The sequence below is a fragment of the Globicephala melas genome, chromosome 8 (assembly GCF_963455315.2).
Source record: "Globicephala melas chromosome 8, mGloMel1.2, whole genome shotgun sequence".
NCBI lineage: Eukaryota > Metazoa > Chordata > Mammalia > Artiodactyla > Delphinidae > Globicephala > Globicephala melas.
This window is the reverse complement of record NC_083321.1, coordinates 59,831,849-59,856,966: the sequence shown is the minus strand read 5'-3', so window position 1 is coordinate 59,856,966 and position 25,118 is coordinate 59,831,849. Positions and strand designations below refer to the sequence as shown.

The 25,118-nt window shown below is 38.4% G+C and overlaps 1 protein-coding gene across 4 annotated transcripts in view; it reads left to right on the top strand.

The window, feature by feature from the left end:
* CCDC90B (coiled-coil domain containing 90B) overlaps window positions 1-25,118 on the top strand; it is a 59,987-nt gene that overhangs the window by 6,683 nt on the left and 28,186 nt on the right. The gene's annotated exons all lie outside the window — the stretch shown is intronic.

The following is a 25,118-nucleotide window of genomic DNA, read 5'->3' as shown; positions in this document are numbered from 1 at the left end:
GGGCTTCCCTGGTGGCGCAGTGGTTGAGAGTCCGCCTGCTGATGCAGGGGACGCGGGTTCGTGTCCTGGTCCAGGAAGATCCCACATGCCGCGGAGCAGCTAGGCCTGTGAGCCATGGCCGCTGAGCCTGCGCGTCCGGAGCCTGTGCTCTGCAACAGGAGAGGCCACAATAGTGAGAGGCCCATGTACCGCAAAAAAAAAAAAAAAAGATGCTTGAAATAATTTCTATCCTCTTAAATTTTTGGAGGTTTGTTTCATGTCCTAGTATATTGTCTGTCCTAGAGTATATTCCATGTGTGCTTGAAAAGAATGTGTATTCTGGGGTTTTTTTTGATGTAATGTCCTAAAGATACCAGTTAAGTCTAATTGTTCTATTGTGTCCTTTAGGATCTCTGTTGCCTCACTGATCTTCTGTCTGGATGATCTGTCCATTGATGTCAGTGCACTGTTAAAGTCTCCCACTATTATTGTATTTCCATCAGTTTCTCCCTTTATGACTGTTAGTATTTGTTTTATGTATTTAGGTGCTCCTATATTGGGTGTGTATATGTTAACGAGTGTAATATCCTTTTCTTGTATTGATCCTTTTATCATTATACAGTGTCCTTCTTTATTTTCCTTTATGAGCTTTGTTTTACAGTCTATATTGTCTGATATGAGTATTGCTACCCCTGCTGTCTTTTCATTTCCATTTGTATGAAGTGTCTTTTTCCCCTCACTTTCAGTCTATGTGTGTCTTTGCCCTAAAGTGGGTTTCTTGTAGGCAGCATAATGTAGGTTCTTCTTTTATTACCCAGTCTACCACTCGTGGTTGGAGCATTTAGTTCATTGACATTTAAGGTGATTATTGAATAAATAAATATGTATTTATTGCGATTTTAAACCTTGTTTTCCAGTTCATTTTATATTTCTTCTTTGTTTCTTTTGCTTTTTGTATTTCTTTTTGTGGCTTGATGGTTTTCTTTTGTATTATGCTTGAGTACCTTTCTTTTTGGTGTCTGTGAATTTATTGTATGTTTTTGATTTGTGGTTACCTGGTTTCCAAATATGTTAACCCATTACTGTGTCTACTTGCTTTAGACTGGTAGTTATATAAGCTCAAACGCAGTCTAAAAGATCAACATTTTCGTACTCCCTTTGCCCACATTTTGTGATTTTGATGTCCTATTTTACATTTTCATGTTTATCCTTTTCTGTGCATTGTAGTTATAATCAGTTTCATAAAATTTTTTTCTTAATCTCTGTAGTGGTTTATTTAAGTGATTTACTTTCCTATTGTGATTTTCTCTTTCCTATAGATTCTTCTCTATTTAGAGAACACTTTTCAATATTTCTTTTAGGATAAGTCTAGTATTACTGTATTCTTTTAGTTTTTGCTTGTCTGAGAAATTTTTTATCTCTCCTTCTATTCTAAATGGTAATATTGCTGGGTAGAGTATCCTAGGTTGCAGGGTTTTCCCTTACTTTGAATATATCTTGCCACTCCAGGCGTGTAACGTTTCTATAGAGAAATCAGCTGATAGCCTTATGGGGGTTCCCTTGTAACTAATTCTTTATTTTTCTCTTGCTGCCTTTAGAATCCTCTCTTTTTAACTTTTGCCATTTTAACTATAAAATATCTTGGTGTAGGTCTGTTTTGGTTTATCTTGTTTGGGACCCTCTTGTTTCCTGTACCTGGATATCTGTTTCCTTCTTTAGGCTTGGGAAGTTTTCAACCATAATTTTTTCAAATACATTTTCAATCCCCTTTTCTGTTTCTTCTCCTTCTGGGATCCCTATTACGCATAGATTGGCACACTTTATATTATCCCATAGGTCTTTTATGTTGCTTTCATCTTTTTTTTTTCATTTGTCTTTCTGTCTGCTGTTCTGATTGGGTGATTTCCATTACTCTGTCTTCCAGATCACTTCTTTATTCTCATTATTAATTTCCTGTTTATTGCCTTTAGTTTGGTTTTCATCTCAGCAAATGAGTTTTCTAGTTTAATTGGCTCCCCTTTATAGTTTCTAGTTCCTTGTTAAAATGATCTGTATTTCTATCAATAGCTATTCTTAATTCCTTAAGTATTTTTATTACCTCCTTTTTGAACTCATTGTTTCTTCTTTCAAGCTAGTTCTCTTGATCCTCTAATTTGGGGTGGTTCTTCTGCTGCTTAATTTTACTTATATTTCTCTGACTGAATTTAGGAGAAACAGTTATCTACTGTGGTCTTGAAGGGCTGTTTTTATGTTGGTGTGTCCCTGCATAGCTTCCATGAGTCTAATATTTTTGCTGTGAGGACACTTTTTAGTACGGATGTCTGCCACATATCCCCTCAGTGTGTTCTGGTCGTTATCCTCTTGATAGGGGGGTGTGATTGGTGTTGTGGTAACCAGAGCCTGCACTGGATGTTGAGCATCGTCTCACCTTTGGTCTGGTTGTCACAGCCCTGTCAGGGGCAGGGTTTGTTTGCTCCCCAGTTGTTGGAGTAGAAGCCCCTAGATCCATGTCTGAGCTGTGGTGTAAGGTAGGCAGGACTGGAGCACTTCTTCTGGTAAAGGAGCCACTGAATATGCCTCCGCAGGAGCTGTCCGCCAGGAAGTGCACTCTGTCATGTTGCCTGTCATCCGTGTGTGCTCACAGAGTACAATGTTGTTGTCACTCTGTCATGTTGCCTGTCACCCCTGTGTGCTCACAGAGTACACTGTTGTTGGCACTGCGCTTGGCCCCACCTCAGCTGTTGGAATGCAGCAATCAGCCCAAATGTCCCTCAGGTGCTATGCTCACAAAGCCACCAGCACAGGTCCCTAGTGCATTTCCATTGCAATCACACAGGCACCAGTACTGCTGTGGGAGCCACAGAATTAGCCCAGACCCCAGCCCCACCTCTGTGTGCATGCTAATGCCAGACCTGCCCCAGCCATGGGAACACCAGTAAACAGCTCGGATGACCCACAGGCGCTGAGCTTACAAAGGCACCAGCATCATAAATCTGCCAAACTCTCACATCCTTGGAGATATTGCTCAGGTTTCAGCCCCACCTCTGGGTATGGGCAAGCCACTGGCACTTGCACGTTCCCAGAGCTAATAGAGTCAGAGCCATACCAGCTGTGAGCATGCTGATAATCAGGCTGCTATGGTGGGGTATCGCCTCTCCCTTCACACATGCATTAACAGTGGGGCTTCTGTGGCAGACCCAGGCTCTGTTCTGCACACACTCCCAGTTGCAGCCTGGACCACACTCCAGCCACTTTGTGCTATCTCTTCTCGGACAACATCAGTCCTCTCCCCGGGTCTGTCTGCTGAAGCTCGAGTTTCAGCCCCCAGCCCCCAGGGGCACTAGCAGATGCGCATCTCAGGATGGGGAGTGCAGTGAAGTGGCCAGCACTGGCTATGCTGGTCTCTGTTCTGCATGCTGCAAGCCAGTTGCTGCACTATTCCCTAAGTCTCTGAAGCGCCCTATCTATTCCAGCTGATCTCCCAGCCAGTGAAGGGGGTTCCCAGAGTGACAGAAGCTTTTTTCTTTCACAGCTTTCTCCCAGGCGCATAGGTCCTGTCCCAATTCTTTTTTTTTTTTTTTCCTTTAGTTCTACTGCATTACATGGTGATCTTTCTTGAAGCTTTGATTGTATCAGATCTGCCAGTGTTCACTGGGTATTCTGTGAGAATTGTTCCACATGTAGATGGATTTTTGATGTATTTGTGGGAGGAGGTGAGCTCCACGCCCTTCTATTTTGCCATCTTGATCTCTCCCCTGAGACAAATATTCTTCACTTGGGCCGCCTGAGAAATGATTCTTAGTTTCTTTGCATGTGATTTACATAAAAATCACATGCCTACACAAAGTATTACCAGCTGCCTCTGCAGTTCTCCTACTCAGGAAAGAAAGCAGACCACTGTCAGAGTGAGGGAGGTGAGGGATGAAGAGCAGCAGCTATGTGTGGACTCTATAGTTTGCTTCAGTTTTACATTTTTTCTCAACTTGGATTCTTTGAAGAGCCAAAAAAGGTACAGAGTACAAATGTTGAAGAATATATTTATTATCGTTATTGTTTTCATAGAACTTTGGCCTATAGTGGCTGCTTTGACTTAGAAATCTGACTGTGCATCAGGGCTACCTGTTAAGATTTTAAAGCATTATAGGCTTGGACTGTACCTCAGAACTACTACACAAATAACTCTAACAGTTATGTTTAGGTATATTTATTCTTCAAAATCCTTACGGTTGAGTCTGATATACAGATAGGGTTGAGAACCACTGGCCTACAGGATAAACTTTAAATACCATTGCATTGCAAGCCATGATCTTCACAGTCTGGGCCAGTCTATCTTTCTAGTCCATTCTCCCTATTCCCTGTATCTACTCTCCTACCTTTGTAGCAGTATTATAGAACTTGCCATTCTCCAGACACCAGATTTTTTTTTAATCTTCCTGAATGTTTCATTTGTTTGTTTGTTTTTAGCAGAATCTGACTTGTATTTCTTCTTTTGGGACACGGTATAAAAACTAGCCTGGTTGTTTTACTCTGCTTCTCTTTAGGAAGTCCAACCAGGATATACGTTACATGAACTTTTTTTTTTTTTATGCAGCAGGTTTACATTTCCCTTATCATCTCCATTTCCAGTGTTACTCATTTAGAATAAATCTTGTTTGAGACCCCATGAATTTACAGAAATCCCCAACCTATTGCTAAAACCGCAAATCCAACTATTTTACAACTCATGAAGTGATTTTTATTGATTAATTTTAAAGGTATGAAGCATAAATATCCTTGTTAAGAGTTGGGTACTGTGAAGAGTGCTGAAGAAGTATCTGTATAAGGAAGGCTACCTAGTTTTTGGCTTCCTTCTAAGACGGATTATCGGGCACCATATTTATCTTCTAAGGAAACTACTATTACCCTCGCTTGTTACCTTTAGTTTCTGGCTGTGGTTCAGGGAGGGGGAACTCAGAGAAAACCTAGTGATAGGGTGACAAATATAGTCTGATTTGCCCTGGACTATCCATCCCTCAGTTCCAGGCCAAGTAAGATGATTGGTTATTATACCTGGCACATTCTTAAGAGTTGAAGAGGTGGAACTGACAGTATGGGAGACTAAAATGACTTGAGTTCACAGAACAGATACCATAGAGGAGAATGTGCACAGAGAGAGAACTTCAGAGATTAGCAAAGGATCCACTTAGAGTACTTAATGGAGTAGTGAACAGTGTGTACATATGAGAAGACTGCCTGAGACTAGAGAAAGAACCACCATATATATATATATATATATATATATATACCATGTATGTACACACGCACATATATGTATAGTTACATGTATTTAAGGAGAACAGTAGCCCACACACCTACAGGACCAGGAACAATGTCTGTTTCCATCAGCCAGATGGGAAAAAACTCATGATTCATGGGACATTGGGTAGGATACATTTAAGGGTTTTACCTCATTAGTTGGGGATAAATAACCCTAGACTGACCACTACTCTGGGCCTGAATAATGTATATTAAAATCCAGACCTAAAAAAATCAAACCGTTTCTGAGTAATTTCAGTGCATTCCAGAATGAAGCTCAAGAATACTTATAAATATATCCACCACCAAACAAAATAACAAACTTATTATTTAGCATCCAATCAAAAATCACCAAGCATGAAAAAATCAGGAACACACAACCTATAATGAAGAGAAAAAATCAATAATTTGAAACCAAGCTAGAACTGACAGATGTAAGAATTATCAGACATAAACATGTTTAAAAACTTGATAGATTTACCTTTCCTATCTTCTAAGTTGAGTTTCTAGATATCAAAACTAGAAGGTTTTATATGAAAACTGCATTAGATAGAATTCCCAACAAATTTGCCTTTCAATATAACTTGTCCTATGTGTCTCTTCCATCTGGTTGTTCCTGAGTTTGGTAGTCTTGATGTTGTCACAAAATAATGTTCCTTTCCTATGAATAAATTTTTAAAAAGTAAATAAAATTCTGCTGAGCTCAGAAAAAATAATTAGTCTTGCAGAAGAGAAGATTGGAAAATTTGAAAATATAGCAATAAAAACCTATCCAAAGTGTAAAAGAATGTGGGAGGAGGAGGTAGAAAAAAGGTTCCAGTGAGCTCAGAGACATCTTCAGTTGGCCTAATATATGTGTAACTTGAGGCCTAAAAATAGAAGGTAGCAAAAAAATTTTGAAGAAATGATGGGTGAAAGTTTTCAAATTTGAGAGAAACTATAAAATGACGAAGCTCAACAAACACTCAAGTACAAGGAACATGAAGAAAACAACCAAGGCACATCATTATAAAATTTGTTTAAAAAGCAAAGATCAAAAAATAACAAAAACATCCAGGTAAAAAAATGAAATAGGCATACTAAATACAGAGCAACAAAGATAAGACTGACATCAGATTTCTTCTTGAAAAAAATGCAATTGAGAAAACATTGAGGCACCATCTATAAATTACTAAAAGAAAGCTGTCAAGCCAAGAATTTATTTAGGTCTTGTGCCCAAATTTTGATTGTATTATTTTTTGATATTTAGCTGTATAAACTGTATATTTTGGAAATTAATCCCTTGTCAGTTGCATCCTTTGCAAATATTTTCTCCCATTCCATAGTTTGTCTTTTTGTTTTTGTTTATGGTTGCCTTTGCTGTGCAAAAGCTTTTACGTTTAATTAGGTCTCATTTGTTTATTTTTGTTTTTATTTCTATTACTCTAGGAGACAGATCCGTAAAGATATCGCTGCGATTTATGTCAAAGAGTGTTCTATGTTTTCCTCTAGGAGTTTTATAGTATCTGGTCTCATATTTAGGTCTTTAATCCATTTTGAGTTTATTCTTGTGTATGGTGTAAGAGAATGTTCTAATTTAATTCTTTTACATGTAGCTGTCCAGTTTTCCCAGCACCACTTATTGAAGAGACTGTCCCTTCTCCCTTGTATATTCTTGCCTTCTTTGTCATAGATTAATTGATCATAAGTGCATGGGTTTATTTCTGGGCTTTGTATCCTGTTTCATTGATCGATGTGTTTGTTTTTGTGCTGGTACCATACTATTTTGATTGTTGTAGCTCTGTAGTACAGTCTGAAGTCAGGGAGCATGATTCCTCCAGCTCTGTTTTTTTCTCAAGATTGTTTTGGCTATTGTGTCGTCCTCAGTTTCTTTAATCAGTGTCTTATAATTTTCAGCATACAGGTCTTCTTGCTTCCTCAGGTTTATTCCTAGGTATTTTATTCTTTTGGATGTGATGGTAAATGGGATTGTTTCCTTAAATTTCTCTTTCTGATTTTCGTTGTATTGTGTAGAATTACAACAGATTTCTGTATATTAATATTGTATCCTGCAACTTTACCAAATTCATTGATGAGCTCTAATAGTTTCCTTTTGGCGTCTTTAGGATTTTCTATGTATAGGATCATGTTTGTTTTCTACATCTGTTTCTCAGTTTCTGTCCTGCAGACCAGTTTATCTGTACCATTTTTCTAGGTTCCACATATATGCGTTAATATGTGACATTTGTTTTTCTCTTTCTGACTTACTTCACTCTGTATCTGTATGACAGTCTCTAAATCCATCCACGTGTCTACAAATGACCCAATTTCGTTCCTTTTTATGGCTGAGTAATATTCCATTGTATATATATACCACATCTTCTTTATCCATTCGTCTGTCAATGGGCATTTAGGTTGCTTCCATGACCTGGCGATTGTAAATAGTGCTGCAGTGAACATTGGGGTGCGTGTGTCTTTTTGAATTATGGTTTTCTCTGGGTGTATGCCCAGTAGTGGGATTGCTGGGTCATATGGTAATTCTATTTTTAGTTTTTTAAGGAACCTCCATACTGTTTTCCATAGTGCCTGTATCAATTTACATTCCCACCAACAGTGCAAGAGGGTTCCCTTTTCTCCTCACCCTCTCCAGCATTTGTTGCTTGTAGATTTTCTGATGATGCCCGTTCTAACTGGTGTGAGGTGATACCTCATTGTAGTTTTGATTTGCATTTCTCTAATAATTAGTGATGTTGAGCAGCTTTTCATGTGCTTCTTGGCCATCAGTATGTCTTTGGAGAAATGTGTATTTAGGTCTTCTGCCCATTTTTGGATCGGGTTGTTTGTTTCTTTAATATTGAGCTGCATGAGCTGTTTATATATTTTGGAGATTAATCCTTTGTCCGTTGATTCGTTTGCAAATATTTTCTCCCATTTTGAGGGTTGTTTTTTCGTCTTCTTTATGGTTTCCTTTGCTGTGCAAAAGCTTTGAAGTTTCATTAGGTTCCATTTGTTTATTTTTCTTTTTATTTCCATTACTCTAGGAGGTGGATCAAAAAATATCTTGCTGTGATTTATGTCAAAGAGTGTTCTTCCTATGTTTACCTTTAAGAGTTTTATACGGTCCAGTCTTGCATTTAGGTCTCTAATCCATTTTGAGTTTATTTTTGTGTATGGTGTCAGGGAGTGTTTTAATTTCATTCCTTTACATGTAGCTGTCCAGTTTTCCCAGCACCACTTATTGAAGAGGCTGTCTTTTCTCCATTGTATATCCTTGCCTCCTTTGACATAGATTAGTTGACCATAGGTGCATGGGCTTATCTCTGGGCTTTCTATCCTGTTCCATTGATCTATATTTCTGTTCTTGTGCCAGTACCATATTGTCTTGATTACTGTAGCTTTGTAGTATAGTCTGAAGTCAGGGAGTCTAATTCCTCCAGCTCTGTTTTTTTCCCTCAAGACTACTTTGGCTATTCAGGGTCTTTTGACTCTCCATACAAATTTTAAGATTTTTTGTTCTAGTTCCGTAAAAAATGCCATTGGTAAATTGATAGGGATTGCATTGAATCTGTAGATTGCTTTGGGTAGTATAGTCATTTTCACAGTATTGATTCTTCCAATCCAAGAGCATGGTATATCTCTCCATCTGTTGGTATCATCTTTAATTTCTTTCATCAGTGTCTTATAGTTTTCTGCATACAGGTCTTTTGTCTCCCTAGGTAGGTTTATTCCTAGTTATTTTATTCTTTTTGTTGCAATGGTAAATGGGAGTGTTTCCTTAATTTCTCTTCCAGATTTTTCATCATTAGTGTATAGGAATGCAAGAGATTTCTGTGCATTAATTTTGTATCCTGTACCTTTACCAAATTCATTGATTAGCTCTAGTAGTTTTCTGGTGACATCTTTAGGATTCTCTATGTATAGTATCATGTCATCTAAAAACAGTGATAATTTTACTTCTTCTTTTCCAATTTGTATTCCTTTTATTTCTTTTCTTTTGATTGCCGTGGCTAGGAATTCCAAAACTATGTTGAATAATAGTGGTGAGAGTGGACATCCTTGTATTGTTCCTGATCTTAGAGGAAATGCTTTCAGTTTTTCACCATTGAGAATGATGTTTGCTATGGGTTTATCATATATAGCCTTTATTATGTTGAGGTAGCTTCCCTCTATGCCCACTTTCTGGAGAGTTTTTATCATAAATCGGTGTTGAATTTTGTCAAAAGCTTTTTCTGCATCTCTTGAGATGATCATATGGTTTTTATTCTTCAATTTGTTATTATGGTGTATTACATTGATTGATTTGTGTATATTGAAGAATCCTTGCATCCCTGGGATAAATCGCACTTGATCATGGTGTATGATCCTTTTAATGTGTTGTTGGATTCTGTTTGCTAGTATTTTGTTGAGGATTTTTGCATCTATATTCATCAATGATATTGGTCTGTAATTTTCTTTTTTTATATAGTATCTTTGTCTGGTTTTGGTATCAGGGTGATGGTGGCCTCATAGGATGAGTTTGGGAGTGTTCCTTCCTCTGCAATTTTTTGGAAAAGTTTGAGAAGGATGGGTGTTAGCTCTTCTCTAAATTTTTGATAGAATTCACCTGTGAAGCCATCTGCTCCTGACTTTTGTTTGTTGGAAGATTTTTAATCACAGTTTCAATTTCATTACTTGTGATTGGTCTGTTCATATTTTCTATTTCTTCCTGGTTCAGTCTTAGGAGGTTATACCTTTCTGAGAATTTGTCCATTTCTTCCAGGTTGTCCATTTTATTGGCATAGAGTTTCTTGTAGTAGTCTCAGGATGCTTTGTATTTCTGCAGTGTCTGTTGTAACTTCTTTTTCATTTCTAATTTTATTGATTTGAGTCCTCTCCCTCTTTTTCTTGATGAGTCTGGCCAGTGGCTTATCAATTTTGTTTATCTTCTCAAAGAACCAGCTTTTAGTTTTATTACTCTTTGCTATTGTTTTCTTTGTTTTTATTTCATTTCTTTCTGCTCTGATCTTTATGATTTCTTTCCTTCTGCTAACTTTGGGCTTTGTTTTTTCTTCTTTCTGTAGTTCCATTAGGTGTAAGTTTAGATTGTTTACTTGAGATTTTTCTTGTTTCTTGAGGTAGGCTTGTATAGCTATAAACTTCCCTGTTAGAATTGCTTTTGCTGCATTCCATAAGTTTTGGATCGTCGTGTTTTCATTGTCATTTGTCTCTAGGTATTTTTTGATTTCCTCTTTATTTCTCCAGTGATCGCTTGGTTATTTAGTAACGTATTGTTTAGCCTCCATGTGTTTGTGTTTTTTACGTTTTTTTCCCTGTAATTGATTTCTAATCTCATAGAGTTGTGGTCAGAAAAGATGATTGATATGATTTCAATTTTCTTAAATTTACTGAGGCTTGATTTATGACCCAAGGTGTGATCTATCCTGGAGAATGTTCCATGCACACTTGAGAAGAAAGTGTAATCTGCTGTTTTTGGATGGAATGTCGTATAAATATCAATTAAATCTATTTGGTCTATTGTGTCATTTAAAGCTTGTGTTTCTTTATTAATTTTCTGTTTGGATGATCTGTCCATTTGTGTAAGTGAGGTGTTAAAGTCCCCCGCTATTATTGTGTCACTGTCGATTTCCTCTTTTATAGCTGTTAGCAGTTGCCTTATGTATTGAGGTGCTCCTATGTGGGTGCATATATATTTATAATTGTTATATCTTCTTCTTGGATTGATCCCTTGATCATTATGTCGTGTCCTTCCTTGTCTCTTGTAACGTTCTTTATTTTAAAGTCTATTTTATCTGATATGAGTATTGCTACTCCAGCTTTCTTTTCATTTCCATTTGCATGGAATATCTTTTTCCATCCCCTCACTTTCAGTCTGTATATGTCTCTAGGTCTGAAGTGGGTCTCCTGTAGACAGTATATATATGGGTCTTGTTTTTGTGTCCATTAAGCAAGCCTGTTTCTTTTGGTTGGAGCATTTAATCCATTCACGTTTAAGGTAATTATCGATATGTATGTTCCTATGACCATTTTCTTTATTGTTTTGGGTTTGTTTTTGTAGGTCCTTTTCTTCTCTTGTGTTTCCCTCTTAGAGAAGTTCCTTTAGTATTTTTTGTAGAGCTGGTTGGTGGTGCTGAATTCTCTTAGCTTTTGCTTGTCTATAAAGCTTTTGATTTCTCCATCGAAATGAGATCCTTGCTGGGTACAGTAATCTTGGTTGTAGGTTTTTCCCTTTCATCACTTTAAGTATATCATGCAACTCCCTTCTGGCTTGTAGAGTTTCTGCTGAGAAATCAGCTGTTAACCTTATGGGAGTTCCCTTGTATGTTATTTGTCGTTTTTCCCTTGCTGCTTTCAATAATTTTTCCTTGTCTTTAATTTTTGCCAATTTGATTACTGTGTGTTTTGGCGTGTTTCTCCTTGGGTTTCTCCTTCCTGGGACTCTCTGTGCTTCCTGCACTTGGGTGGCTATTTCCTTTCCCACGTTAGGAAGTTTTCGACTATAATCTCTTCAAATATTTTCTCGGGTCCTTTCTCTCTTCTCCTTCTGAGACTCCTATATTGTGAATGTTGTTGCGTTTAATGTCCCAGAGGTCTCTTAGACTGTCTTCATTTCTTTTCATTCTCTTTTCTTTATTCTTTTCTGCAGCAGTGAATTCCACCATTCTGTCTTCCAGGTCACTTATCTGTTCTTCTGCCTCAGTTATTCTGCTATTGATTCCTTCTAGTGTATTTTTCATTTTGGTTATTGTATTGTTCGTCTCTGTTCTTAAATTCTTCTAGGTCTTTGTTAAGCATTTCTTGCATCTTCTCGATCTTTGCCTCCATTCTTTTTCCGAGGTCCTGGATCATCTTCACTATCATTATTCTGAATTATTTTTCTGGAAGGTTGCCTATCTCCACTTCATTTAGTTGTTTTTCTGAGGTTTTATCTTGTTCCTTCATCTTATACATAGCCTTCTGCCTTTTCATCTTGTTTATCTTTCTGTGAATGTGGTTTTTGTCTTTGTGATAGCTTTGTCTGATTTTGGTTTCAGGGTGATGGTGGCCTCATAAAAGGAGGTCAGAAGTGTTCCTTCCTCTGCAATTTTTTGAAATAGTTTCAGAAGGGTAGGTGTTAACTCTTCTCCAAATGTTTGGTAGATTTCACCTGTAAAGCCATCTGGTCCTGGACTTTTGTTTGTTGGGAGTTTTTTTTTGGTTTTTTTTGCAGTACGCGGGCTTCTCACTGCTGTGGCCTCGCCCATTGCGGAGCACAGGCTCCGGACATGCAGGCTCAGTGGCCATGGCTCACGGGCCCAGCCGTTCTGCAGCATGTGGGATCTTCCCGGACCGGGGCATGAACCTGTGTTCCCTGCATCGGCAGGCGGACTCTCAACCACTGCGCCACCAGGGAAGCTCGGGAGTTTTTTAATTAAGTATTTTCAGTACTGGTACTTGGTCTGCTCATATTTTCTATTCCTGGTTTTGTCTTGGGAGTGTGCACCTTTCTAAGAATTTGTCCATTTCTTTCAGGTTGTCCACTTTATTGGCATATAGTTCCCTGTAGTAGTCTCTTATGGTCCTTCGTATCTCTGTGGTGTTGGTTGTAACTTTTTGTAATTCATTTCTGATTTTATTGATTTGGGCCCTCTCCTTTTTTTTCTTGATGAGTCTGGCTAAAGGTTTATCAATATTGCTTATATTTTCAAAGAACCTGGTTCATTGATCTTTTCTATTATTTTCTTCATCTCTATTTCATTTATTTCTCCTCTGATCTTTATGATTTCTTTCCTCCTACTAACTTTGAGTTTTGTTTATTCTTTCTCTAGTTGCTTTCGACATAAGGTTATTTGAGATTTTTCTTGTTTCCTGAGGTAAACTTGTATCGCTTAGAATTGCTTTTGCTGCATCCATAGGTTTTGGATCATCATGTTGTCATTTTCCTTTTTTCAGGTATTTTTTTATTTCCTCTTTGATTTCTTCAGTGACTCATCGGTTGTTTAGTAGCGTATTGTTTAGCCTTGACGTGTTTGTGTGTTTTGCAGTTTTTTTCTTGTAGTTGATTTCTAGTCTCATAGTGTTGTGGTCGGAAAAAAATGCTCGATATGATTTCAATTTTTTAAATTTATCGAGGCTTGTTTTGTGGCCTAGAATGTGATCTATCCTGGAGAATGGTCCATGTGCATGAGAAAAGGATGTTTATTCTACTTCTTTCAGGTGAAATGCTCAATAAATATCAATTAAGCCCATTTCATCCAATGTGTTATTTAAGGCCTGTATTTCTGTCTGTATGATCTGTCCATTGATGTAACGTGTAAGTTAAAGTCCCCCTGTTATTATTGTGTTACTGTCAGTTTCTCTTTTGTCTGTTAATATTTGTCTTATATTTTGAGGTGCTCCTATGTTGGGTGTATATATACTTTCAGTTGTTATATCTTCCTCTTGGATTGATCCTTTGATCATTTTGTAGTGTCTTTCTTTGTCTCTTGTGACAGTCATTATTTTTAAAGTCTATTTTGTCTGATATAAGTATTGCTACTCTGGCTTTCTTTTGATTACCATTTGCATGGAATACCTTTTCCATCACTTTCAGTCTGTATGTTTCTCTAGATCTAAAGTGAGTCTCTTGTAGTTAGCATACGCGGGTCTTGTTTTTGTATCCATTCAGCCAGTCTGTGTCTTTTGGTTGGAGCATTTAGTCCATTTACATTTAAGGTAATTAACTATATATATGTTCTTATTGCCATTTTGTTAACTGTTCTGGATTTTTGTAAGTCTTTTATTTCCCCCTTCTTTTGTTCACTTCTCTTGTGATTTGATGACTATATTTAGTGTTGTGTTTGGATTCCTTTTTCTTTTCTTTTTTTAAAAAATATATTTATTTATTTATTTTTGGCTGCACTGGGTCTTCGTTGCTGTGTGTGGCCTTTCTCTAGTTGTGGCTAGTGCGGGCTGCTCTTTGTCTTGGTGTGTGGGCTTCTCATTGCGGTGGCTTGTCTTGTTGCGGAGCACAGGCTCTAGGCGCATGGGCTTCAGTAGTTGTGGCTTGTGGGCTCTAGAATGCAGGCTCAGTAGTTGTGGCACACGGGTTTAGTTGCTCCACAGCATGTGGGATCTTCCCGGACCAGGGCTGGAACCTGTGTCCCCTACATTGGCCGGCAGATTTTTAACCACTGCGCCACTAGGGAAGTCCCCTTTTTCTTTCTTGTGTGTAGATCCATTGTAAGTTTTTGGTTGGCAGATACCATGAGGGTTTTGTATAGCAGTCTATGTATATAGATGATTGTTTTAAGTTGCTGCTCTCTTAATTTCAAATGCATTTTAAATACCCTTCATTTGTACTGTCTTCCCCTCACAATTACTGGGAGATTTTTCGTTTGTTTTGGTTTTGCTTTTGTTTTTTTTTGGCCGCACTGCACGGCATGCAGGATCTTAGTTCCCTGACCAGGGATCGACCCCATGCCCCCTGCATTGGGAGCTCAGAGTCTTAACTGCTAGACTGCCAGGGAAGTCCCCACAATTGCTGTTTTTGATATCATATTTTACATTTAATTGTTTTGTGTATCCCTTAACTGCTTGTTGTGGATAAACATGATTTTACCACTTTTGTCTTTTAAACTCCCTACTGGCTTTGTGTGTGGGTGATCTCCTACCTTTACTGTATGTTTGCCTTTACTGGTGAGCATTTTCATTTTGTAATTTTGTTTCTAGTTGTTTTCTTGCTTCTAGCTTCTAGGTGGTCTTTATCATCTAGAGAAATTCCTTTATCATTTGTTGTAAAGCTGGTTTGGTGGTACTCAATTCTTTCAGCTTTTGCTTGTCTGTAAAGCTTTTGATTTCTCCATCGAGTCTGAATGAGAGCCTTGCTGGGTAGAGTTTTCTTGGTTGTAAGTTTTCCCCTTTCATCACTTTAAATGTATTGTGCCACTCCCTTCCGGCCTGCAGAGGTCTGCTGAAAAATCAGCTGATAGCCTTATGGGAATTCCTTTGTATGTTTTTTGTTGATTTTCCCTTGCTGCTTTTAGTATTCTCTCTTTATTTTTAACTTTGTCATTATGATTACAATATGTCTTGGTGTGTTCTTCTTTGGGTTAATCCTCTATGGGAATCTCTGCACTTCCTGGACTTGGATGACTGTTTCCTTTCCCAGGTTAGGGAGGTTTTCAGCTACTGTCTCTTCAAATATTTTCTCAGGCCCTCTCTGTCTTCTCCTTCTGGGACCCCTATAATGCAATATTATTGTGCTGATGTTTTCCAAAGGTCTCTTAAACGGTCCTCATTTCTTTTCATTCTTTTTTCTGTTCAGCTATAGTGATTTACACTGTCTTCTAGCTCACTGATCTGTTCTTCTGAATCATTTAGTCTACTATTAATTCATTCTAGTGTAATTTCATTTCAGTTATTGTATTCTTCATCTCTGCTTGGTTGTCCTTTGTATTTTCTACCTCTTCATTAAAAACTTCTAACTTCTCGCTCTGTTTATCCATTCTCCTCCTGAGTTCTTTGATTATCTTTACAATCATTACCCTGAACTCTTTCTTGCATAGATTGCCTATTTCCACATCAGTTACTTCTTCTGTGGTTTTATCTTGTTCCTTCGTCAGGCATGTATTCCTCTGCTATCTCATTTTGTCTGATTTGCTATTTGTATTTTTATGTATGTGGCAGGTTAGTTACCTTGGAAATGGCCCTCTGTAGGCGGCATCCTGTGCATCGCAGCGGCGCACTCCTCTCTTGTCACCCAAGCTGTATGCTCTAGGGGTTCCCCCTAAGAGGGCTGTGTGGGCAGTCTGGTAGGTTTGGTTGGCCCCTAATCTAGTTGGTTGCCACAGCCTGCCTTGTGTGGTTGCTGCTAGCTGCTATTTAGTGGGGCCTGGTCATGACATGGATGGTCGTGGAATCCTAAGGGGTCCCAAGGCTAGTGCTCACTCACTGGTAGGTGGAGTCAGGGTCCCAAAGTCTCCTGAGCTGTTGCCCACCCACTGGCAAGTGAAGCCAGATCCTGGTGTTAGTGCCAGGCTACTGTCAGGCAGAGCTGGTTCTGAGTCTGGCTGCAGGGCCCAGGGATCCCAGAGTTCATTTCAGATTGTTGGTGTGGGGCCAGCTCCTGACACTGTTGGATCTGGGGTCCAGGGTGTTCCAAAGTTTGCATTGGCCTGCTAGTGGGTAGGGCCAGGACCCAGCTGGCCCCAGGGTAGGGTCTGGCCTCCACTGCAGGATCATAGGTTTGTTGCTTCTAGTGTCTGCCTCCTGGTGTGTGAGGCTGGTCTAAGGGCCTGTGCAGGCTTCTTGGCAGGAGGGACCGGTGCCTGCCCCCCTAGTGGTTGGGGCTGGGAGTTGGCCCTCCTGTTGGCTGGGCTTTGTCTAGGGGTGTGTCCAGAGATGGCTGTGGGCTTTTTAGTCTTCAGGCAGCTTCAGTGCTTATGGGTGGAGCCGTGTCCCTGCCCAGTTAGTTGTTTGTCCTGAGGCTTCCCAGCCCTGGTGCCTGCAGGCTGTTGGGTGGTACTAGGTCTTGGCTAATGAGCCAAGATAGCAGCTGCCAGCAGCAGCAGTGCTCACACAGCTGAATGTTCCCCAGTTTCTGCCACCTGTGTCTATGTCCCCAGGGTGAGCCACAGCCATCTGCCTCACCGCCTCTCCAGGAGACTCTCCAAGACCAGCAGGCAGGTCTGGCCCACACGCCTATCAAGTGACTGCTTTGCCCTGGGTCCTGGAGTGCGTGAGATTTTTGTGTGGACCTTTAAGAGTGAAGTCTCTTATTCCCCCAAGTCCTGCGGGGCTCCTGCAGTTAAGCCCCATTAGCCTTCAAAGTCAAACGCTCTGGGGGCTCATCTTACAGGTGTCAGACCGCTGGGCTGGAGAGCCTGACGTGGGGCTCAGAAATCTCACTCCTGTGAGATTACCTCTGCAACACAATTATTCTCCAGTTTGTGGAGATGGGATTTGATTATATCATGTGTTCACCCCTCCTCTCCATCTTGTTGTGGTTCCTTCTTTATGACTTTAGTTGTAGAAGATCTTTTCTGGTAGGTTCCAGTCTTTTTCATCAATGGTTGCTCTGCAGATAGTTGTGATTTTGCTATGCTTGTGTGAAGAGATGAGCTCAGGGTCTTTCTACTCCACCATCTTGGCCGCTCTCTCCCAAGATGGAGCTCTTTTTTTGTGTACACAGTTAAGTTAGAAAAAGCCAGCCTGATAAAAATGTCTTTTCAGAATTCTGACCTTAAACAAAAGCCCTTCTAGGGGGAACTTGCATTTCTCTTCCTTTGTCTTTTAAATGTAAATGTACTCCCTGATCTTCGTGTGTGTGTGTGTGTGTGTGTGTGTGTGTGTGTGTGTGTGTGTGTGTGTGTGTGTGTGTGTGTGTGTGTGTTGAGAACTTGGTCTCTGCCATCCAAAAGGTGCACATATGGTATACATTTGGCAACCTATCGAATAGCCTGGGATTCTGAGCAGTCTTTTGTGTGACTGTACCACCTCTCAGGGGCTTTTTGCCATCTTAACCTTTGTTGAGTCAACCTGTACAATGAAGTCTTGTACTTTCTTAACTGTTTTGGGGAGTAAACTTTCTGGATCTTGTTTAGGCTCCATCTTTTGCACTCTCTTACGGGGAAGCCTCTTGCATCTTACTGGTTTGAGTCACTATTAAGGTACATCTCATTAATGACTAGATGATGGATCCTTCAAATTTGAGAAACTTAAATTGGTAAATTTTTAGAGAGCTCATTATAAACAGCTGTTTTATTGGTACCTATGGGGGGGAAAACAAAAGGTGGGAAATACACATAATGGTGTTGACTGAAAAAAACATGCACAACATGAGAGCTGTGAATTAAGTTTTATTTGGGGCATAATGAGGACTATAGCCCAGGAGACAGCCTCTCAGATAGCTCTGAGGAACTGCTCCAAAGAGGGAGAGGGAAAGGTCAGTATATATATGATTTTAGTGAAAGGGGTGGGGGGATATGTGCAGTCCCGCACACATTTTTGCAGAAGGTTACTGCTGGTCATGAGAAGCAGATGTCTCCCTTGATGATTTTAGTGCTTTTCTAAATATGAAAAGATACAAGAATTTGGGCTCATAAAACCTTCTCCTGAAAATATCTAACTATCTGAAGGCCTGTTCTGTCAATTTTTCCCAGAGCACAGAGTGCCTCATTCCTGATCTCCGCCCTGAACTCCTTTCAGGGTGTGTTGAAGGTCAGTGACTGCAGTGGCTAGTGACTTAATCCTTAGAGAGGCAGATGGCAAATGCAAGTTTTTAGTTGGCAGTGGTTAACCTAAAAACTCCCTTAGTTTAAAACAAACCAAAAATACAAATGGTTTGGGAAGCCTTGTTTGTGGTCTCCACTTCCCCTCAGTGGGTCTTACAGATGCTACTAAAAACATTAGAATAATTCATGTTAACTAGGTTGATTAACAGGGGGAAAAAAAACTGAAGGGAAATTCTAGAGACTTTTTCCCAACCAGGTGAAAATTTTAAAGGGAAGTGTCCCAAATTAATAAAGAAATCTTTAGATGGTTATTTTTAAATGGAGTAAATAAAATGGAAATTAATGGGATTAAATCAAAGGTTTGATACAGCACTACCTGAGGTTGGATGGGCCAAAGGGATCCCTTGCTGTCCCCAACATTACAGGGCCCCAGACAAGTCCACTCTGTTTACCTCAGTGTTTTATTTATTTGTTTGTATTTATGTATTTATATATTTAAAAGGCTGGAAGAAAATTACACTCAGATACCTGACCAACAGTTACTTGGGGCAACAGGCCAATAAAGTTAAAAGATTGAGAAAAGGGCTTGAAACCCTTGGCTCAACTCCCCACTGGGGATCCCAGAGCGTTTTATACAAAAATAGATATAATGGTCAGGATAAAAAGAAAGGCTTCTAGGACTCCTTGTAAGACCTACACTTGTCGATTGAGTCCTCGTGGAAACTAAAGTTAAAAGAATAAAAGTTGATAGAATTGAGATGAAAATTTATAAAAATGTACCCATTTTAAGTGGGCTTTATATAAGATGGTTACATCTCTTTTGCTTAATTATATCGTGGAATAGACATGTTTTACTGGTGAATGCTTCCCCTGCTTGGTATTATAAGGCAGGGCATATGAATTTGCCCCCTCAGGAAATATTAATTAAACATGCTAAAGGAAACCAGTAGCATTACCTGAGCCCACACAGTATAAAGTAAAACTGAGAAAGAGGGCCTTTGTTGAATGCCTTATGCAAGCTTTTGAAGGCATGATAAATTAAGCCCTGAAATCCTAGAACACAGAACTCCCGAATTGCAGTTTAGTTGGAAATCTTCTCACTGATATAAAAAAGGAAATTAAAGAAAACATAGTTGGGCAAATTAATCTTTTAATATCATTTAGGTGACAGATCTGTTCTTTGTGGAATTAAAAGCAACATCTTTGTCTTGCAAATCTCTATAAATCAGAAATGTAAATACAGCCCACAATGATCTGAGACTGAACCTAACTAGCTCAGTCAGGTTTCAGAACCTGAAACCAACGAGGGAAAACGGAAAAAAGTGGCCTTTTTAAACTCAAACCACTGGAAAGGCTCCCTTAGCCAAAATCTAATTCATAGCCTCCTTAAGGGTTTATCAAGGACGAATACAAATATTAAAAGTCTTTTCCACAAATAGTAAAGCCTTTGTCATCTGAGCAAAGAAATTTAACTTACTCCAACTGTTATAAATAACTAGTAAATTTACATTGTAGTACAAGAATCATAATTAAGTTTTTAAAGTGAAGCTATGAGATCTCTAAATTTGTCTGTTTATGTGTCTGTGTAGACATTATATGTATGAAATATCTCTACCTCTGGGAAATATTATCAAAATTAAATTTATAAAGAGCTCTATTTAATTGACTTAAAAGTAAGTGCTTACAAATTAAATATTTCTAAATATGAAAGAAACTGGCCGGAAGGAATTTCAGGGTCACATGATCTAGGAAATATTCAATATTAAATTAACGTCTGGTATTAAAGCTAGTTTAAGTTTGCTGGTTTAATCAATGTAGACATATCTTACTTTTATAATAAAAGTAAGTTTACCAAAGGTCAACATGTTCATGTTATTTCTGTTACAGAGTTTGTCAGCAAAAAAAAAAAAAAAATTTTTTTTAACTTGGTATGGTAGTATTTTCATAAGTTATAAAATAAAGGGGAATGGAATGAGAGTTTTTAGGTGAACCCTTTAGGAATAATTATGTTTGGGGTATGTTTATTTAAAATAGTTTCTCCAGATTTTTGGTAAGTTGAGTTTTGCTAAGTTAAATTAAATGATGGCAGTTCACTGAATATCCAGGTCATTTCAAATAAGATAAAATACTGGAACAGTAATTGCTAAACAGATCTAAATTTACCTACTTTTGTCTCCTTACGAGAGGGAAACTAAAGATGTTTGGGTTTATTAGACCCATATCTTATACCACATTGAGGAAAGAAATTATGTTATATGTTTCTAGAGGTTATAGGATATTCCAATAAGGAAATGCTGGTATGACAGTTTACAGTTACTTGCTGATTGTCGATTTTTGGTAGAGAGTAAGGTTTTTAAGGGTTAAAGGTGGAATATGTAATTAAAATTACTAAAAATAATACGGGAAACATTTCAATATGCAAGGAAAGTAGGATGGGTGTTTTCAGCAAAAGAAGGTGTGAGGAATGAAAGTACATTTTGTTAAGGGGAAAAATGATTGTCCTAGAACTGGTTATTTTTGGATGGAAAAATATGGGATAAACTAATACATATACAAAAAGTCTTAGAAGGTATGTAGAAAGGGAGCCCTGAAAAAGGAGTTTTGTACATAGTCAGGCTGGGATTAGATTAAATTTAATTAAATTTAGGTAAATTTACCTAATTAGGTAAATTACCTAATTAGGTAAATAGATTTTGTTATTAAAAGTAGGCTGGTGCAAAACTGGATTTGGTTCCTCTCTTTGTTAAGAGAACAAAGTTTTCTTGGAGTATTGCTATTTGAAACAGATTGTGTGAGTTTCTTTGCCTTTAAGTGATCTGTATTTGTTTTTTGAAGTACTGTTTCACAATAACCTATGATCCTATTTGACCAAGTGTTTTGAAACCTTTTTGATGTTTTTGACAAACTTCCCAAATATGAAATTCTTTTTTTTTTAATAGTTCCGCTAACATCTTTTTTTTTTTTTTTTTTTTTGGCCGTGTTGGGTCTCCGTTGCTGTGCGCGGGCTTCTCTAGTTGAGAAAGTGGGGGCTACTCTTCGTTGTGGTGTGCGGGCTTCTCATTGAGGTGGGTTCTCTTGTTGTGGTGCAGGGCTGTAGGCACACGGGCTTCAGTAGTTGTGGCACGTGGGCTCAGTAGTTGTGGCTCACAGGCTGTAGAGTGTAGGCTCAGTAGTGGTGGCGCATGGGCTTAGTTGCTCCACGGCACGTGGGATCTTCCCAGACCAGGGATCTAACCTGTGTCCCCTGCATTGGCAGGTGGATTCCTCACCACTGCACCACCAGGGAAGTCCCCCAAATATGAAATTCTAACTAAAGTTCTTTTGACCTCCAGCTGACTCTGGGATGCTTTGAAGGAACCCTGAGACCTCTCAGAGAAGAATATTAAACTAATTAGGCTTATTTGGTATTTTAAATTACTTGAGAAGCATCGTCAAGTGATTGGAGATGAACCATAGGTTATAGTGTATAGAAAAATGTCATTAATACAGATATTCCAAAATTTATATGGAATACCTAAAAATCTGATGTGCCCTGGTATAAGTTATCAGTCATAAGTCTAATTATCTTAAAATGTGCATCACATAAATATCCAAGTTTCTTGTCAATTGCATTGTAATCAGATCTTTAACCGTGCCATTTTAAGTCTTGTCGTTTGTAAACAATCATTGTTTTACTCTGATGCTTTTATAAAATGAAGATCTTAAAGAAGATTCGTAAAAATGACTTTTTGACAAATATAAGTTTCTGATAATTTTCAGATCATACCACTGAACTGGGTAAGATATTACAGAATTCGGATGGAGACCTGATGACTGCATTCAGATCTTCAGGAATTAATTACATGCGACTAAATGAACTGATGAATATGATTTATAATTTTATCACTTTTTCTGAAATATACTGGATTTAATCCTTGTTTTCCAGGAAAACAGGAAAAGCTTTCCTCTTATGCTATGACCTACAACAAGTTGATAAAGTATACCTTTGTAAACAAAGATGAAATATATATCATTTTCTCTCTGCCTGATCCTTCCAGAATTTGGCTTCTCCAGCTGGCTCCCCTGTGAACCTGATGGTTTATTGCAACCAGATTACAACTAGTTATACTAATCATTGCTTTAATTTGTTCTCCTTGTTTTCAATTTGTTTATACTTTCTGTCTCTGCTGTACTATGACTTTATTAATGTATAAAGCTGTATTAGTTGTGTTACCTACATCCTGTTTTATAAGATTATTGTCTACTGGGGAATTCCCTGGTGGTCTAGCGGTTAGGACTCCAAGCTTTTACTGCTGAGGTTGCAGGTTCAATCCCTGGTCGGGGAAGATCCCATAAGCTGCACAGCGTGGCCAGGAAAAAAAAAAAATTGTTGTCTTTTGCATTACCCAATGTGTAACCAGGTCTCCAGCAAAATTAATGATGGCTAAAAGTCTTCAGACTGTTGATTATATATACATAACCTACATAAAATAACTGTAATAGTACAACTCTAGTTATGGGAAGAAGCAACAAGGGAAAACATTTCCTGGATCAAAAGAGACTAGTAAGACAGGTGATCCAGAGAAGTTCAGATTATCAACAGGGCCTAATCCAAAAATTAACACATTGAGTATAGCCTATCAACAGAATCTTCACCTGATCTAGGAATGAGCCTTCCTAGCACCATGGGACAAAATTGGTCATGAAATGCTTCCCAAATGATGGTTGGATTTATGAGCAAGGCGAGGCACCGTGGATGAACAATGTTGCCTGCCATATCAGTAAACGAAGGATGCTGCAGCCACCAGCCACTGCAGCCACCCTCAGCTATGCACTCTGAGGGGATTCAGGGTGGAGAAAAGCAGGACACCGGTCCTAGATAGTTAAGGTGCATATCAAAGGAATGATTTCAGTGAGCCCAGACCCTTGCATCTTCCCATACATAGTAAAGTGCTAAATTCATTAACTTGAGATGTCTGGTTTTCTTTAACAGTAATCTTTTGATGTTCCAACTACCTGGTTTTTGTTGCAAAACTCCTGTATATCTTGGCTCCTCCCTTACCTCTTCGGAGCAGTCTCTCAGACGATCTGAGAGGCTGTCCTCCAGGCTTAAGTCCTCAGAAAATCCACTGAATAAAACATAATTCTCAACTTTTAGGTTGCACTTTTTTTTTTTTCAGTCAACAAGTAGGAAGCTTCTCCTTGTGGAAGGTATTCAGAGTTTGTTGACTGAAGTCAGAGGAACTATGTACTAATATGCCTTGCTCTGAGACCATAAGATCTCAAATTACTTAGCTCCTCTGAGCCTCAGTTTTCCTCATCCACAACATGAGAATTTTAAGGATAAAGTAATAGGTGTGAAAATAGTAACATGTTGTATAAATATTATTACTGATTTTTTCCCCTAAACCCCAAATAAAAGACTGAACTTCTAATCAACTGAATGAACTTCTAATCAAGGATAGGTAACTAAGGGTACCAATCATTGTTCCTAATGCAGTTGTTATAGAAATCTGCCCCTCTTTTTCCTCTAATTTTCTTTTTCTCTCCCTCCTTAGGTTTAATATTGACCCACAGGCACACTGCTTAACTCTTCTAGATGCCACTCAAAGCCAAAAAGATTGTCGACCTCTGTGCTAATGAGTGTGTGTGTGTTCAAAATTGATCCACCTTTACATCTGCTTCCTTTTATTTCTGGTTAACCAGAATTCATCTGAGTACTTGAATTAATTAATATAAAGGACTAGACATTACTCTTCCATTATTTGAATTAGAGTTTATCTTTAGATTTTTTTTAAAAACATCTGTTTCCTGTTTATTAGTCTATAAAGTCAATGAAGACATCTGTTATGTCTGGTTTTGCTCATCATCCCCTGTGCCTAACACAGTGCCTGGCACTCAGATGTTTCTTGACTAGAAAGTTATATAGGAAGGAATCACATTTGCCTTACACTATACTAGCAGAAAAGTAATACCTGAGGTTGCAGCTTTGTCTTTTAAGTACCTAGATGTCTTAAGTGGCTTAGGATAAAAAAGACAGCATGGGGTATAAGACAGCATGAGATTTGGAGTCAGAAGACCTGGATCTGAATCCTGATTCTGCCAGAGACTCTATGACCTTAGGCAAGACCTTAGGCAAAACCTTAGGCTTTACCTTTCCTAGGCTTGATTTTCTTATCTAAAAAGGTGAATAATACCATGATGCCTTAGTAGTATATAAAGTATCTAGTATAGTACCTTGTGTTTGATTAGTAGTTTATACTAATTAGCAGTTATTTCACATAATACATAGTAATGGCAATAAAGTTGTATATAGACAGAGTTCTCCCCCAAAGAAAATACTTTTTAATAAATTCATCAGCAGTAGATAGAAAGGAACCATTATGTGTCTAGGTTAAAAATTGGGAATTTATTGAAATAGGACATTTATTTCAAAAATGAGAACAACGTCCTAGGTCTTTTGTGTTGATACCACTAAATACTTCCGGATTTAAAATCCGATTCACTGATTGATTCAACAATAAAATACTGTGAGCCAACTATTTGCCAAGCACTGTTTTAGGTACTAAAGATACAGATGAAAGACACAGTCCAGGCCTCATGGCACTTACATTCTGGTTCAGAGAGACAAGCAGTAAACAAGATAATTTCAGATTAGAACTGAGAACTGTGTAGGAAATAAACTGTTGATATATA